The sequence below is a fragment of the Mesocricetus auratus genome, unplaced genomic scaffold (genome assembly GCF_017639785.1).
Source record: "Mesocricetus auratus isolate SY011 unplaced genomic scaffold, BCM_Maur_2.0 contig_8318_pilon_subseq_1:31629_obj, whole genome shotgun sequence".
Classification (NCBI taxonomy): Eukaryota; Metazoa; Chordata; class Mammalia; order Rodentia; family Cricetidae; genus Mesocricetus; species Mesocricetus auratus.
In genome coordinates, this window is record NW_024433220.1 from 2,268 (window position 1) to 21,604 (window position 19,337).

The window sequence follows — 19,337 nt, forward strand, 5'->3', positions numbered from 1 at the left end:
GTGTGTGTGTGTATATGTGTAATGGGGATTAATGTTTATGTGTATGCTGTGTGTATAATTGTGTTTGTGTATAATAGGTGTTGTGCTGCATATATATGTTTGATTTGTAAGTGTTTCTGCATAGTATACTGCATATGTAGTGGAAAAGGGACAACTTTCTTTAAGGACTTGATTCTCTCTACCATGTGTTATCTGGAACAGCTTCTTGTACTTGTACATCAACAGTCTTTAACCTGATGAGTCACAAATATACGTGAACAAACTTCATAAAATGATAGCAGGCACCTAAAGTCAATGCAAACATACTGTCCTCTATGGTTGCTTTGCGAACATAAAAGAACTAACTCAGGTTTAATATTGAACCTGTTGAGGCCAGCTTCATGGATGGGGGGATTTAGTTTTGAAAACAGTTTTATCAAAAGCAACAGTTGGCTACAATTACCAAAATTCACAATATCCACAGGTCTATATAGTTACTTACAACAGTTTGAAACTTCTCTACGACTAAATATTACAGAAATGCCTTTGCCAAAGCATGAAGTTTGTAACTTAAGATGCACACAACTTATAATACTACTCATTAGTACAGGCAGGTGACTGGGAAGAACTTAAAATTTATACAATAAAGAATACATGTATTAACCTATAATCCCTCTAGTGTGAACATTCCAAGTAGAGAGTGTCTCCTTCTGTGAAACTCTAATATTGATATTTGTAATTTGTAGCTCTAATCAATTTTTCCTAAAATTACATTTCCTTTTTTAACATTTTTTTAAAGACATGGTTTCTCCTGTGGCTTTGGAGGCTGTCCTGGAACCAGCTATTGTAGACCGGTCACAGAGTTCTGCCTGCCTCTGCCTCCTGAGTGCTAGGATAAAGGCGTGCGCCACCACTGCCCAGCTTAAAATTACATTTTCTAGGATCCATCTCCTAACAGCTATGATTCAGAGTAACTCAGATGGTGTTGAGTAAGATGTAGTAAGCTCTTCTTGAAATCCTGACATGCACTAAATTTTGTAACCATTACACCACACATGTTGGCTATTTTTTTAAATACTCCTTATAATCCCCCCAAATTCTGTTAATGGCACAATGGATGCAACCAAATGACCTAAGTCTCTGTAAACTCTGTTATATAGCTCTCATTGGCTGAGTCACTTTCAATTCTAACTCTAAAAGGTCTTCTGACCTAACACTAACTTTTATGATTGACAGGAGTTCACGACTCATAACCCACTCAGAAGCTGAGAAGAAAGCTGCCGTGAGTCAGTGGCATCCCTGGACTAGATAACATCAAGAAAATCACATTTGATGCCCCATATTATTGTGCCCAAGTTGCAAAGTCCCCAGAGACCACCAGGAAGACAGACTCACTAAAATGCAAAAGCAAGGATTAATGATTGTTCATCCACCCGGGCGTTGTTGGCGCACGCCTTTAATCCCAGCACTCGGGAGGCAGAGGCAGGCGGATCTCTGTGAGTTCGAAGCCAGGCTGTACAGACAGCCTCCAAAACAGAGAAACCCTGTCTCATAAAACCAAAAAAAAAATGATTGTTCATCCAACCATAAAAGGGACCCTGACTAGCAAGCTGATGCAGCCGCCTCAAGAGGGAGTGAAGTTCCCTGTCTGTTAGGTTTTATAGACAAAAGTTTCAGGATTACATCAGTAGGTACTGGTTGGTTTCTGATTGGTTGACATCTGGGAACAATTAGGAGAATTCCTCAAAGTCACATTTTGGCATGAAATACCTGTGTACCAATTATTATCATTGGTAAGTGCTGAGAGGGAACATTCTATGGTTTTTATGGCATTGTCTTGTTACTTGTGGGTGGCCTGTTGTACACAGATACCAATAGTTTTCAGAACTATATCCTGGAGACTACAGGGGAGGTTTGGTCCATCATGGATTTTCTTTTGTGGCCAAGCAGTTCCCAGGAATTAGGAGGTTGTGTGTGTGTGGGTCTGCAGCTTCTTGGTGTTTTGGCCCTAGGCTCTGGGAGTCCAGAGGATCTGGAGTTTCCTCTGTCAGAGGCCTAGGTATCTTTTCTGTAACCTGCCATGACTGCTAAAGCAGGGGGCTGAGTGAAGGTCTGGTCCCTTTATTTCTACATTATTAGAAGTGAAGCCCTTGAGTTTAGTTTATCACTTTCACATATTTTGTTCCAACTGTCTTCTATGTTCCTCTGATTAAAGCCTCTAACCAAATCAACTCAGGTAGTGAATAGGTTTATTTGGTTGATATCCCTATGTCACTGTCCATCCTTGGAGAACTTAGGCTAGAAACTCAAGCAATAAATAAAGGTAAAACATGAGGGATCATTGCTTCCTAGCTGTCTCACTGCATTGTTATTTTCTAGTGCTATGATGGCTCTCTTACCCAGTCGAGGAATATTTGCTTAGTGATACAGCCAACTAAAAGAAAGAGACTTCAAACATCAATCATAATCAACACAGCCTCTCTCTGACACAGCCATAAGAAATTCTGATCTAAGTACACCCTCAACTGATGTCCCCTCAGATGTCTCTAGGCTATGTCATGTCAACAGCTGAGGCTGATTAGGAAAAAGACCATGTATTAGAGCACAATGAAGAATCTATGGGGGAGGGGCTCCACAGCAGAAAAGAGATACTGGGAATAATGTAAATACAGTACAAAATATCTGTTATAAAGTTGAAACAGGCTTTATGGCCATGTGCTCCAGAGACTTGGATTTGTACTAAAGCATACCAAGTACTACCCACATAATATCTTTGGGACATACATCTTAATATGGAAAACACAATCAAGTTAGGAAGGGCCAAATCATTTTATCTAGTTTTTCCATTTTGCTTGAACTACTGTAACTATAGCAATTTTGTTTAATGATAAGTTTAGTTCTTTTTTAAATAACTAAATCCTTTTTAAACATTTATTTATTTATTATGCATACAGTGTTTTGCCTAGACTTATGCCTGCAGGCCAGAAGAGGCACCAGATCTCATTATTGATTGTTGTGACCCAACATGCGGCTGCTGGAAATTGAACTGAGGACCTCTGGAAGAGTAGTCAGAGCTTTTAATCTCTGAACCATCTCTCCAGCCTATAAGTTCAGTTCTTTACACAACTTCTTGATGGCCCTGTCTGTGGACCCAAGAAATGACCAGTCAAAACTTTTATTGATCATCTAAAATTTATTACCTCACTACTCACTTTTAAAGACAACTACTACCACAACAGAAGAGAATTCATCCTTTTTCTTGCCCATGGCTTTCTCTGTTGTGACTAAAACTGTTTTACAGTTGGTCAATGAACTCAGTTTTTTTTTTAGCTTTTTAAAAAATATTTATTTATTTATTATGTATACAGCATTCTGTCTGCATATACATCTTACAGATGATTGTAAGCCACCATGCGGTTGCTGGAAATTGAACTCAGGAAGTCTGGAAGAGCAGCCAGTGTTCTTAACCTCTGAGCCATCTCTCCAGCCCCATGAACTCAGTTCTTACACAGATCCCACTTCATTTGTAAATGCACCCTAAAATCTGGAGAAGTTGGAGGATCCTCATTCACTGATCTATTTTTCTTCCTTCAGAAGAAAGGCCCAGCCAAGTAAGGAGTGGCAATACTGTCTTTCCAGCAGTAAACAGCAGAAGCAGGATTAGATTTTTAAAGAAATTCCAATTTATGTAGTGTGGGGCAAGCCTGAGCTATATAGGAGACATTGACCTAAACCTTCCTAATGCTGTGACCGCTTAATGCATTTCCTCATGATGTGATGACCCCCAAACTCTAAAATCATTTTCACTGCTGTCATAAATATATTTTTGCTACTGTTATGAATTATAATAAAATATCTATGTTTTCTGATCTTCTAAGACCAGTCATATGATAGGGTAATTCATTTGAACCCCCAAAGGAAGCCCAGATATCCAAAGTTGAGAATCACTGCTCTAAAAAGATATAAATAAACAGCACTTGAGAAAAATTTGAATGAAATTCTTAAACTCAGGAACGTTGAAAAATAGAATGAAAAATCAGTAATGCATTTAAAGAAAATGAATTTTAAAATGATACCAAAAATTGATGTTTTAGAATGATGAAAATATGTGGAAAAATACTTAGCTATAATTACTTTGAAATGGAGTGGGCAATTCATTGATAGAGAGAACGCCAGTCATATAACACTGTATGACTTTGTCCTATGTAAATTATTAGCCACTGAGTACTGTTTTGCAATCCTTTGTGCTGACTTAACTGTGTCAGCCAGGATTGCACCCATCCCCATACAACAGCTCTCTAATTGGAAATTGAATACTTAGTAGTTCAAGCAAATTACATAATAAAATGTACACCCATCAATTCTGTCTTTTTTCATTCAAATGGAACGGATTAATGCATGCAGGGAAATTGTAGACAGAGAAAGTCATTCCCATCAGTCCTTCTTCATAATGTAGATCCCTGCATCTCACTGCCTTCAACTTTAGACTGTGATCTGGCTACCATTTAATTTGTTTCCCCCTGAAGTGTACACATTCCCCCTCTTCTGGCCTGAAGGGAAAAACCATGCTTCAGACATAACTCCTTTCACTGTCCTGAAATGGATAATCCACTATGTGACTCAAACTAGTAATTTTAAGATTCTGAGGTGCTGGAGACATTTTAATCCAATATTTAGGGTTGTTTGTCAGGATAACAAGAGCTATGTCCTGTGGTTCTACAGACAGGATTCAAGTCCACTCAATCAATATAGGAGACCTTGCCACAAAACTGCTTTTCAAAAAGAATGGAAATTCAGGTCTTCTAGAATTAGTTTATGGCACACCAGGACTTAATGTTGGTTGTGACCCTGTAATGTTCCCTTGAGCAGCATTTAGAGGCCTGGTTGTAATGGAGGGACAGGCATTTCTGCCGCCTTTAAATTGGGGTTGTCTCCTTCGTTGCTGGAATAGAGCTGGTTAAACCCGAGGAACCAACATTTACATCTGGCATTCTAGCAGTCATGGTTTGGAGTATTTGGGATGCAGTACCCCATGATGTAAATTCTGTTTTGTGACTTAATGTCTCCTAAGAACTGGTAAATCTGTATACTATGGATTCTACTGCCATCATGCCTACACTTCCATATCACAGTTTAGCAGTGGAGTGCTCCACTACACAGGAAATAGTGTTTACAAGCTCCACAGAATTAACCCGGAGTATATTCAAAACATAAACATTAAACGTTCAAAGTGCAGAACTTCAAGAAGATACTAAAGGAACCACAGCTCTCTGAGTTAGGCAAATCTGTGTTTGATAGTAACATGACAAGCACTAAGGGTACATACATTTACAGTGATTGCAACAAGGATATTTCAAAGCACAGTCCCAATTCCAATGCTCTGCACATGCTCAGCCAGCAGAGTGAACATACTCAAGAGTCTGCCAGCTGTGCACTATGTGTAGTGCAGTGAATTTCTGCCACACAGGTGAAAGAGCAGTCAAAATATTAACAACTAAAGAGTGATTTCAGCAAGCAATAGGAGAGGTTTGCTATGTGGCTTCACACTGAGGTCAGGTGACCTGAACTTGCTTTTTATCTAGTTGCAATAGGGACTTCAGACAATCAGGAAATAAAATCAGGAACTAGATCACAAGCAACATAATGGTACTTTGCCCATTAGAAAGCTGGATGATGGTTCCATTGCTTTAGGAATTACATTCCTGAAATTCAGAGCAAACTGTAGACAAATGAATAGTAATACAGAGTAGCATTCATGGAATGTTGAATACTTAGAGAATAATAGAGCAAGGATGTGTTTAGGATCACTATTGCTAGCCAGCACAATTTCCTCAATGGGGAATTTAAAACATATTACTGCATTATTCATGGTTCTATACTCTGCCCACACTTTTGTTTTATATTTACCATAAAGTAAAATCGTCTGTGATTGTTTATCTAATCTGCTTATTACTCCCATCAAGACCTTTACATTTTGGGGCTGGAGAGATGCCTCAGAGGTGAAGAGCGCTGGCTGCTCTTCCAAGGGTCCTGATTTCAATTCCCAGCAACCACCTGATGGCTCACAACCATCTGTAATAGTATCTGGTGCCCTCTACTCGGTTGCAGGTGCACATACAGGCAGAACACTAATATACATAATAAATAAATAAAATATTTTATTAAAAAGTTGAAACAGGCTTTATGGCCATGTGTTCAGAGACTAGGGATTTGTATTAGAGTATACCAAGTAATACTCACACTATTTCTCTCAAGGCTATCACCTTAAACCAAGAAAAAAACTGTCATGTTAGCTAGGGCAACACCATTTTATCCTATTCTATTTAGGTTGAAATGGTGTAATTACAGGGATTTGGTTTCATGATAAATTCTGTTCTTAATCTAGATTCTTGATTGCTTGATCCAAGAAACTGAGAAATGGACAGTCAGGGCATTTATGAAATATCTAAAATTGATTACCTGACTCCACAACGCTATGTCAATTTTTGTCACAGCAGGAAATCTTTCTTCCTTCTTCCTGCCCTAACTTCTGTGTTGTGACTGCAACTGCTTTCCAGTTGGTGAATGAAATTCTTACAGTTTCTCAATTCATTTGGAAATTCACAATAAAATGTAAAAACTTGGAGCATATTAATTTACTGGTTTTCCTTCTCAGAGACCAATCAAGGTCCAGCCTGGCAGGAGTTGTATGACTGACTTTCCAGCACTGGAAAAGCAGGATTAGGTGTTCAAAGCAATTCTCAATTACACAGTGTTATGCAAGTCTGAGATACAGGAGACATTGATCAAAACCAGTGGTTCTCAACCCTCCTAATGCTGTGTCCCTTTAACACAGTTCCTCATGATATGGTGACCACCAGGCATAAAATTATTTTCAGTTCTACTTCAAATTTTGCTGTTATGAATTGTAATATAAACATCTGATTTGTTTCCGGTGGTCTTAGGTCATTCCTGTGATAGGGTCATGCTTGACAGCTACTGTTCTAAACTTACACATAAAAATAAATAATAAGTAAATAAATAAACACCACTTCAGAAAAAAATGGAATGAAATGTTTTAAACAGGAAACAATGGGAAATCAAACAAAGGGATTATGGCAGTAATGCATTGGAAAAAATGAAATTTAAAAAATGTTATCAATATTTGATTTTTTAAGGAGATTAAAAAAATTGAAAGAACACTAAGAAACATGGACTTTGAAACAGAGTAGGCATTCCCTGGTAGGGAGAATGCCATTACTAAGACATTGTATGACTTTTCCCCATGCAAAAGGTTAGCTACTCAGTGGTGTAAGTGGATGCATGGAGTTACAGCCAATGGCATACCTCTGAGCCTCAAACCTCTGAGCTGAATTAACTGTGTCAACCAGGATTGCACATACATATCTACATAGGAGAATTGCCTAATTGCAAATTAAATATTCATTGGCTCAAGATAACCTTTCCAAGCTGTACACCCACAATATTCTGTGTCCTATTTCCCTTGCATTGTAAACAATAAACTATTCTTCCTTCTGAAGGCAGAAACAATGCTCCCCATGGGAATCCTTTTCCTGTGATTGTATTGGATGGTTGACTACATGACTCAAATGGACAATTTTAAATCTCTGAGGTGGTATAGTCATTTTAGAATTTTGGAGGTGTCACATAGAGGACAGCAAGGCCTTTGCCCTGGAGAGCAACAGAATGGAATCAATGCTACTTAAGTCAACATAAGAGAGTTTGTCTCAGAAAGATTTTTTTTCTAACAGGATGGAAACGCAGCTGTCATAGAATTACTAGGCCTTCCCAGGGAGAAATCACTTCACACACTTGGGAGGTTAATGAAGAAAAATCTCTTTAATGATGACATGCATCCATCTCTAGCTAATGCTCAAAGTGGAGCCAGCTTAGACACACTTGTATTCCACATATGCCATCGTACTTAAATGCCTTTTAGGTTCATGCTCAAGAACTTTGAACAAGCCGGGCGGTGGTGGCACACGCCTTTAATCCCAGCACTTGCGAGGCAGAGGCAGTTGGATCTCTGTGAGTTCGAGACCAAGTCTGGTCTACCAATCGAGTTCCAGGACAGGCTCCAAAGCCACAGAGAAACCCTGTCTCAAATAAAACCAAAAAAAAAAAAAAAGAACTTTGAACAAACAACTTGTAGGTTAGCATTCAAGCAAAGATATGTCCTAGAATAAATTTTAGGTACACCAGTGATTTGGACTTAAATTCACAGAGATCTGTCTGCCTCTGCCTCCGAAGTACTCTGATTTAAGATTCTTAAGAAGAATAGCATCTTTTATACTACTGCAGTGGGGAATGGAAGGAATAGGAGACTTTATGAAGTAGCAGGAAGCATCATACGATGGGACAAATTCAGGAGTTGGCTACTCAAATGACTCTATACAAGAGTATCTCAAGAACATTGCTTGTAGGGTGTTGGGGGCACACACCTTTATCCCAGCACTCTAGAGGCAGAGGAAAGTAGATCTCTGTGAGTTCAAGACAAGCCTGGTCTACAAGAGTGAGTTCCAGACAGCCTCCAAAGCCACAGAGAAACCTTGTCTCAAAACACAAACAAACAAACAAAATTACTGACTAACCCACAGTGACCTTGGGACTGATAACCATAGCTCCATATGGTGAGAAACACTGGGTTCTCAGGATCTGAGGCAAACACTCCACAAAGGTCCTGGCCCCAGACCATTACCAGCCCTCCCAAGCAAATTCCTAGTTTCAGAGAAAGAGTTTTATTGTCAATACACCAGGCCCATAGGGAACCCTCCTAAGACCTAGGCCCCAGGCTGTTACTAGCTATGGCAAGAATGTTCATGTTCCCTGCCTGAGGGCCTAAATGAAAGCTTGCTCAATCATGCAAGTCCTAAACACAACAGTACTTTACTTTTCAAATGTTCTTCCCCTGGTGTTCTATTGCCCACCTGGCAGAACTATGCTTTCCTCAAGAAGAAAACTGGAACTTTATGGCCCACCAGGCCTTAAGGTTGCTTATGCCCTGTAATGCTTCCTTGTGCGGCTTGGTACAGGCCTGTTCTTTGACATGGATGTGGGCCTAGTGAGTGCTTGTAAATCAGGGGAGACTTCTGTGTTATGGTTTGGAGCCAAATGTCACAAACCTAGTGCACAAATGTATATCCTCGCATCCTAATTTCTAACAGGCCTGTTGGCATACATTTACCTTTTGGGTGTCTTAGAGGCAGTCCTCCCTCAGTTAAATTCTACTTTGTGAGACTATATATTGCCTAAGCATTGACAAATACCTTATATTAACAATTCTACTCTTCTGTATCATGGCATGTAAGTGGAGTGCAACCAAACACATGAGATGCCTTTTACCACATCCACAATAATGGATGTTTACATGTAAAGTAAAATGCAAAGTGCTGAATGTTTAGAAGATAAAGTGTTGAATGTCTAGAAGACACTGTAGAAAATAGGTCTCTCTAGCTCGGCAACCTATGCATGGCTGCACCAAAATCATGTTGATGTTGCCTGGAAACATGTTTGCCCACACAGCTCCCTGCTCCCAATGCTCTGAGCAGACTCAGACCACAGAGAAAAGTTATTCAGAGGCCTGGCCTTTGGTCCTGGCAGTTTCAAGGACTATACGGAACCTCACAGGCCAGGGAATCTGGCTGAAGATTCCCACTCAGATCGGGGGAGGACTCACCACACTGGCTTCTGCACCTCACAATCTGCTACTCTCCATCTTGGGACAACAGCTCCTCACTCACCAAGTCATGGCCGCCCATCTAGCCCAAGTTCACCACTCAGCTTGCTGTAGCAGCAATCGACTCACAGCACACACAGAAAAGGTACCGCTCCTCTTCAGAGACAAGCCTGAAACTGCTACATGGAAGGGCCCGGCACCTCTTGTGACTGACAGGTCACCTGGAGGTACTGATTGGCTAGTGAGGCATGAGTGACAGGAGCACCTCCCATAGGGTTACACAGTTCTTAAAGACACAGCACAATGATTCCTGACCTGGCCTTCCACCACAGACAAAAATACATTTCAATAGAACTCGGCCCAGGCTCAAATGTAGCAAACCCTGCTGTCTTCCTAGATCAGCAGAGATATCCATCTCATTAGAACTTGGCCCTGGCTCTGAGAGCAGACCCTGCTATCTTCCTGTACTCCTTCTTACTCCTGGGCATGAACCTACAACGGCTCCCTCTATTATGGTATTTCATTTCTTGGTCTTCTCTATTCATTCCCCAACTCAAACTTCCTGCTCCCTCATGTCCTCCTCTCCCCTCCACTTCCCCCTTCTCTTTCTCCTTACTCCCTCTCTCCACTCACCATGCTGCCAATTACCTCAGGAGATCTTGTCTCTTTACTCCTCTTAGGGTCCTCCAAGTTTTCTAACATCTACAGAGGTATGGACTGTAGGCTGGTAATCCTTTGATCTATGTCTAAAATCCAGATATGAGTGAGTACATATCATGTTTGTCACTTTATGTATGGGTTGCCTTACTCAGGATGGTTTCTGCTAGTTCCATCCGTTCACCTGTGAATTTCAGGATTCCATTCTTTTTCTCAGCTGAGTAGTACTCCACTGTGTAAATGTACCACAGTTTCTCCATCCATTCTTCAGCTGAGGGCCATCTAAGCTGATTCCAGGTTCTGCCTATTACAAATAATGATGCTATGAACATGGTTAAACAGAGGTTGGATTCAGTTTTTCCTGGTGTGAAAGAGACTGCTAGCTCTCTCCAGCACCATATAGTTACACTCCATAGCCTCTAGATCAGTGGTTTTCCACCTTCCTAATTCTGTGACCCTTCAATGCAGTTCCTTTTGTTCTGGTGACCCCTGAGATAAGAATGTTTGTAAGTATTTCTGCTGTTATGTTGTGATCATGTTCAGAAGTGGATTTGTTGACTGACTATGCTGCAGAATAGGGAACACTCCACAGGAACAATTCTGGACTCCCTAAGCAAAGTCCCCATGCTTTCCTTGTTAGGATCAGAATTGCTTTGGAAATTATACCCATGGTCTCCTTGTCACCTGAGGTAAGAAATCTATCTCGTTTTATTTTTCTGTCTTGGTTGTTGTGATGTCTGTTCTAGATAGTCAAACTGACTACCTCTGGAATTACCTAAAACTCAATGGGGTAGGACATTTTTGTTTGTTGTTTGCTTCTTTTTGGGGATTTTCTCAGTAGATAAGGAGCCAGAATTGGAACTCAGTTTGTAGACAAGACTATCATGAACTCAAAGAGATCCATCTGCCTCTGCCTCTCAAGTGCTGGGATTTAAGGCATCTGTCACCACCTCCCAGCAGGCATTTTCTTATTAAAGGTTTTAAAATGGGAACACATGTCTTTAATCTAGATCTTTGGAGGTGATATAAAACACCTTTACCAGCTTGGTATTGGTGCAGATCTTTAATCCCAGTGCTCAGGAGACTGAAGCAGACCTGAGTTGGAGGTCTGCCTGGTCTACAGAATATGATGCAGGGCTACACAGAAAAATGCTGTCTCCAAAAAATTTTTTAAATCATGAGAAAAAATCCATTTATAATCTGGGTTACACACTTTGGCGGCTGTGTACATACATAAGGGATACTGAAAGGGGAAGCTCTCTCTCTTTGCCTGCTCACCCTAGCTCTGGCTACTGAGTTTATTCCTTTACTAGCATTAGAACCCATTTCTTTCAAATAAGCTTGTATACTAAAGATCAAGACAGGATTTCTCAGTGGCCTTGGAGCCTGTCCTGGAACTAGCTCTTGTAGACAAAGCTGGTCTTGAACTTACAGCAATCTGTCTGTCTCTGCCTCCCATAGTGCTGAATTAAAGGCTTGCATTGTCACTGCCCAACACAAACATCTTTTTTTTCTTCTTTGTTTTTTTTTTTGGTTTTTCAAGACAGCGTCTCTCTGTATTGTTTTGGAGGCTGTCCTGGAAATTGCTCTGTAGACCACTCTGGTCTCAAACTCACAGATATCTGCCTGCCTCTACCTCCCAGTGCTAGGATTAAAGGCATGCTACAGCACTGCCCAGTATAAACATATTTTCGTCCTAAAAATATCTCTTTATTTTTTAATATCCTGGGCACCCTTCCATCTGTTGAATAGGAGAATCATTCCTGTCTGTATTGAGTAAAGATCTGTGCAAGCTCGGCACATGGTGTGGAAGAGGAAGAAGAGGATGAACATGTGAACTGCAGGAAGAGAGCTGGGTCATCTCCTGCAGACAGGGTGAGTGATACTGAAATTTGGGTCTCTGCCGATATCCAAAGGGTATGGGTCTAGAGTAAAAGCCAGGGCCAGGGACCCTTGTGTTGTGTTTTTAAGCACACTCTAACCCTTAAGGAAGTGCTCTTGTCATTCAAGCCTCACTAGCCAATCAGGAACACCAGGTCAACCCACTAGTCACAAGTCTTGCAGGATACTTCCTGGAGCCATGCTTGCAGGCTTGGTTTTACAGCAGGACAGGCACCAGTGGATTGATTGCTGCACTGTGAGTGCTGCTGTAGGGGCTGTGAGAGGAGCATAGTGAGTGGGGGGATGCTATCCCAAGATGAGGAGGAGGGGATAGGGAGGCATGGGAGATGGTGTGGCAGGCCATCCTGGAGGCTAGGTAGGGACCTGTTGTCCCATGTGGTCCTAGCAACTCCTCAGATCCTGTGTGTTGGCCTATGAATACTCTAACCCTTAAGGAAGTGCTCTTGTCACTCAGGCCTCACTAGCCAATCAGGGGAACCAGGCCAACCCCCAGTCACAGGTCTTGCAGGACACTCCCTGGGAACCTGCAGAGACATTCAGTGTTCTGTGAGGTTCCATATGGCCCTAGCAACTCCCCAGACCTGGTGCTGGCTTCTGAATACTTCAGTCTGTGGGCTCAATCTGTGGAAACCATTTCTATCAGGGAGCTTTGTGTAGAAACATCTTTGTAGTCAACACTGATGTGGTTTTGGTGCATGTGGAAGGCAAGTTGCCAGACTTAGAGATGGCTAGTTTCTCTAGTATTTTCTAGAAGTTTTGAACTTCACATTTAACATTTAGGTATAAGATCCATTTGGAGTTAATTTTGTATATGCTGTAAATGACATTCTTTCTATTTCATGTTTTTTTATTTTTATTTATTTATGTTTTTGAGATAGGATTTCTCTGTATAGCTTTAGAGCCTGACATGGAACTTGTTCTATAGAGCAGGCTAGTTGCAAACTCTTAGAGATCTGCCTGCCTATAACTCCCGAGTGCTGGGTTAAAAGCATGGGGCACTAAATAAGTTCATAAATGGAATTCTTGTGTTGAATCTCACTCCACTACTAAGCTGTAATGTGGAGGAGTAGAATTGTTGATATAAAGGTTTTACCAATTATTAGGGAATGGTAAGTTCTACAAAATAGTATAGAATTAGTCTGAAGAAGTAGCCTCTAAAAATAACCCAAAGATAAGTAGCATGCTAAGTAGGCCTGGTAGAGATTAGGATGCTAAAACATACATTTGTTCTCCAGGATTGTCCAGATTTTTTACTCCAAACCATGACAAAGGAGAAACCCCTGATGTGCAAACAGTCCCCAGGCCCATCCCCATATCACAGAACAGGGCTTTTACAAGCTGCTCAAAGGGGCATGACAGGTTCACAGTAAACATTAGGGCATGGTGTGCCATAAAGGTCAAGTTTTCATTCTAGAGAAAAATCATAGTTCTGTCAGAAGGTCAAGATGACACTAGGTGAGAACTGTTTGGAAAGGAAAACACTGTTGTATTGAGGATTTAACTGAGCAAATGATACTTTCTGTTTAGGTCTTTATTCATGGAGAAGGAACATGGCTCCTTCTCAAACCCAGGAGCATGCTTGGCAGAGTCAGTAATAGCCTGGGGCCTAGCCCTAGATGTTTTCCATTAGGCTCTGAGGTATCAAGAATAAAATAGAGCTCCTCATTTAAAACTAGAAAGATGCTTGGGAGAGAATGTAGTGGTCTGGAGCCAGGGCCTTTGTGGAAAGGTTGCTTCAGACCCTGAGAACACAACTGTTCCCACCACATGAAGCTGTAGTTATCAGTCCCACAGCCACTGTGGGCTTAGTCAGTAATGTTCTTGGGATACCCTGTGTTCCCCTTGTGCTGCATTGTATGAGTAGCCTTCTTCTGAGTTTGTCCCATCATATGATAATTTCTGCTGACTTCCTAGAAGACTCCTATTTTCTTCCATTTCCTCCTAGAAGTAGTATACAAGAAGCTATTCCTCTTAAGAAGGTTGCCCAGCTTTTATCATTTCTTTGTTCTGTTTTTCCTATCTTGATCATCTTATGGTACCTCTACCTAAGAACCTGTCAGTAAAATATGACATGCTGTTTCATGTTACTCATGTACTAAGAAATAATTATGGTAATATCTTTTCTGCTGATGTCTTTCATTTGCCTAACTGGCCCGACTTGCAATTTCCTGTCACTATTTAAATTCTTTAAAGTATAAACTGGAGTCTGACCATAAAAGAAAATAAAGATGATAGCATACATGGAATGAAAAATCTGTTTTAGGAGCCAGGTGGTGGTGGTGCATAGCTTTACTCTAAGCACTCAGCAATCATAGGCAGGCAGATCACTGTGTTGGAGACCAACCTGGTCTGCAGAGCTAGTTCCTGGATAACTAGGGTTACACAGAGAAGCCCTGTCTCAAAAAAACAGAACCAAAACCAAAAAAATGTTTTAGGCTCTCTCCTCTTTGAGCATTTGCCAGAGATGGATGCATGATCTCATTACAAAGATTTTTGTTTATTAATCTTTTAAGTGTGTGGAGTTATTTCTCATTGAAAAGGCATATTAATTCTAGAACAGGTGCACTTCCAGCCTCTTAGTAAAATGTTTCTGAGACAGTCTCATGTTGATACAGGTGGCCTTTATCCCAGTTTGTGGCTTTCCATGGTAATGACCTCACTGTCTTCTTGATTACCCCATTCTTAAGTGACTGTCTGATGTTAGAGTTTTGATTTCATCCATTTGATTCATGGAGTTGACTATCCATTGCAGCCACAGGAAAAGGATTTGCACATGGAGTATGGTTTCTGCCTTCAGACCAGTGTAGAAAGTATAGTTTGAGTTCACTGCATGGGGAAACAGGATAGAAAATCATATGCTTGAGTCACCATCATGAAAAAGGACCTGAATGTGGCAATGAGATAGTTTAAATGTAATGGGCCCTATAATCTCATAGGGAGTGGCAATATTAGAAGGCATGGTTTTGTTACAGTGAGTTTGTCATTTTTGGAAGAAGTGTATCATCACTGGTGATGGACTTTGAGGTTTCCTATGCCCTGGATACTGCCAAGTGTATCAGTCAACTTCCTGTGGCATGCACATCAAGATGTAGCCAGCACCACATTATCCTTTACATCTTACTCTCCCCTATGATGACAATGGACTGAATCTCTGACTCTGTAAGTATGCCACCCCAATTAAATGTTTTTTGTAAGCATTGTGGCAGTCATGGTGTTTATTCAAAGCAATAAAAATCCTACCTAGGACAGGAAGATTCAGTGATATTCTTCTTAAAATTTCCAGGTATTAATTCATGTCATGTGAATTAAGACAGACCAGACTTGTGGATTCACAATTTGGGAAGGTTATATTGAGCTCAGGAATGCCCCCAGGCTATGTGGTTGAGAATTGCTTTGCACACAGCTAATCCTGCCTCTGCTACTCAGTGCTGGGAGGACACTGCTGAAATTCCTCTAAGACTAGGCTTTGAGTTGTCATTGAGATGAAAATATAGACCATTTCATGATTGTTTACCAATCCCTCTGGCTTGTATCAGGGACTGAAAATGAAGAAAGGTATGTGAAAATATTGAGTTAATTTACCAACTTTGAATCTGACTCCATCTTTCCAGCGTTGGCATTACAAGCATGTGCTACTGTGCTCCACCATTGAACACTTTTGTTTGGACCCAGGGAGCAATCTCAGGACCTCATACTTGTACAGAAATCAACTGAGTCACCTTCCTGGCCCTAGAGCCCTTTATAGTGGCCTACTTAAATAATGAAATGTTTCAAACTGGGACCTTTCCTTCTCCACTAAATCAATTCTCCCAAGAGATATGGAGCAATGGCAACCGTCTCATTCTGATATCTTGGACTAAACTTAGAAGACTTCCTTAGTTCTGTCCCCTATTAAGAGCACAGCTTCAAACCAAGCATTGCATTTATGATATGGGCTGGTATTTCCAAGTCATGGAATAACCTATGTTTTCTCTCATAATTTTAATATTGCATGACTAAAGAACACTAGAAGCATACTTGTAAGCAACACAAGGTCTGGATAACTAGTCTACTACTGAAGTTGGGAAGGATGCTCCAAGGGGAGTCAGGGGCATCTCAGAAGGATACCAGGTTGCAGGGGCTGCCTTAGTCAGTAAGGTAATTTCCCTGTAGCCTAAGGACCTAAGTTTGGTATCCCCAACATCCACAGAAGAAGTAAAGTATGGTAGTATGCACCTGTAATCCCAGCACTGGGGAAACAGAGGCAGATCATCCTCAGGTTGGAGGACCAGCAGGTCTAGTCAGTCTAGTCACATTCACAAGCTCTTGTTCAGTAAAAGATTCTATCTCAGATTACAAGGTGGGGAGTGACAGAGCAAGAGAAGACACTTGGCACCAACTCTAGTTTGTAGACACATAGACACATATGCATGAAACACACAAACATGCACAAGACAATCTTTTCAAAAGGAATGAAACAAGGAACCTGGTATCAGATTTGGGATTGCCTTAGGAAGCTATAGGATAGTTACAATTGGGGGACAATGACAGTTCAGTGATTAGAGAGCCCAGTGAATTCCATTTTTCATAAGTGGAGGCAAACATCAAGTTAACTCTGTAATTGGTAGAGTAGCAGCTGTCACTCATTTTAGGTCAAGGACAGACATGTTTTTACCATCTCAGAATGGTCTTGTCTAAGGTTGCTTTTTTTATGAGGTTATGAGTATCCAGTAAGACATTGTAGGCCAACCATGATCATTAGGCTAGCTTGTTGAAATGAGGACTCTTAGATCTAAATGCCAGGCCAACCCCAAGATGCCAACTGCTGCTTTGATCTTTTTAATGGATGGTGCCTGCTTCTGCAATCACAGGAAGTTGTCTTTTTGTTATATTTAGGTAAGATTGGGGAGTTCCCCTGAAAATCACTCTGCCTCAGCCTTGGTTCCTCTGAGGGGCACCTCCAAATGTGAGATCACTTTGTGACAATTACCCCCAGTCCTCCATGCTGCTTAGTTTCAGTGAGCCCCCAGATCATGTAGAATAATCTACCATGCCAACAATTTCCCTGTATCTTCCCTTAAAAAGAATAGCCCCTTGTTGAGGTTTGTAATTTCCTCCTTGACTTTGAATTTTTTTTACTATTTCATGACTCATTCCCACAAATAAGGGTTTGGTGTTGAAGGGGAAGCTTCAAGGTGAACTAAAGCTGACATCCTGACCTGGGAGCAGCCAAAGCTCTTTCTGTGACTTTCTCTGGGTGATAGTCTCCTGCCTCAGGGTGGCATTGTGAAGCCATTTCTTTAACAGAGTATTAGATTGTAATGGCTATGTATTTTTCTGAGTATTTTTAAATACAGATTCTTTTTGTCTCTTAAATGCCAAGATTAAAAATGAAAAGCCAGGCATGGAAGTACATGGATGAAGTTGGAGTCACTTAAGAGACTGTGGCCAAAGAATGACTTGGACCCAGGAGATTTAGGCCAGCCTAGGAAACATAGCTATCAGGAGGTGTTGTAGGAGGAGTGAGGGGATTTCAGCATAATTGGTTGTCTTTCTCAAAAGTGTTTTGCTTTATTTTAGCAAAGCACACCAATAACTTGAGTCAGGAGACATGAGCTGGAAGCCAACTTAATCTCTTGATCTTGGAGTCAGAGCTTGCTGTGGGGAGGTAGGCAGCCATTTCTCTTTATGCTTTGTGCCTCTGGTGACCAAAACATTCTTTTTTCCAAGGTGCATATCTGGAACCATGTTGTGTAGGCATAGCCTCAGAGGCCTGTGTCTCTCCATGCTCTGTTGAAGAGGAGGATCTATAGATAGAGGAAGTATGCAGTAAGTCTATGATCCTTATAAGGTCACTAAAACAGGAGAACCTATGAGCAGGCAGCACTCATTGGGATTGAGATTATTGCAGAGGAGGTAAAACCTGAAACTCAGGTCCAATTCTGGTACATAAGGAAGGAGCTTGGCTACAGGACCCAGCAAGTCTGCTCATGCACTCGCTATCATTCCCACATTTATTGGACAGAGAGACATGCATGTAACTGCAAGGGTAATCATTTATTGAACAGGGACAGGAAGACATTCATGGAGAATTGTCATGGGTGTGACTAAGAGACATTTAAAAGAAATCCTTTGATTCTGGATGAGCCATCCTAGATAATCAGGGAAGATGCTGGGGATGCAGGGTTTATGCTTTCCTGGGGGCATCGATGGCAATCAGATCACAGGACTTGTCACAGGACAGAGTGTGGACAGGAAGGTATGATGTTAGAGTCCAGGTTAGGAGTCCCCACTCAACCCTGAAGAAGCCAGGAAGAAAGAATGCAGACACTCATTAAGCACTGCTAGAGCTGACTTCAGGACATAGAGCCATTCTGTCAGCCAGAGCAAAGTGTGAAGACACAGAACTTACCTGGCCACCAAACTGGCCAGATGTTACTGACCAGAATACAGGACAAAAGGCATTAAATAAATAACATTTTCCTTATGGAAAATAACAGTAATGAAAGATTCGAGGCTTGTTCAGAATCTTTGGCATAAGAAACTCTGTTGTGGGATATTTGTACATTGTGCAAAGGTGTGTCACTGTGATTGGTTTAAGAAAGAGATGAATGGCAAATTAATGGGCAGGAAAATTAGGTGGGACTTAGAGGGAGAGGGAGAGAGAGAGAGAGAGAGAGAGAGAGAGAGAGAGAGAGAGAGAGAGAGAGAGAGAGAGAGAGAGAGAGAGAGAGAGAGAACACTCAGGGAAGAGGAAAGGGCAGGGTTGGCAGCCAGAGGAAGATGGACAAGAGGTAACACCATGTGAATGTAGATTGATGTAAATGGGTTAATTTAAAATAACAGCTAAGTAGCATCAAGCCTAATCTACAGGCCAAACTGTCATGATTAATATCAAGTCTGTGTCATTATTTGGGAGGTGGCTTGTGAAACAGAGAAGGACTCAGTACAAAGCTCTGAAGAAATTACAGTAAATTGAGGCTTAATGATGAAAGCATCTTTAAAGGTTTTCACATATCATCATAATGAAGCCTTGGAATGATTGGGAAAGAGGATAGATGAAGGAGATCATGGTGCTCTCCAGGCTGGATGAGAAATCCAGATTGTGATGCTCCATTCCCATGTAAGGAGTAAGAATGTACAG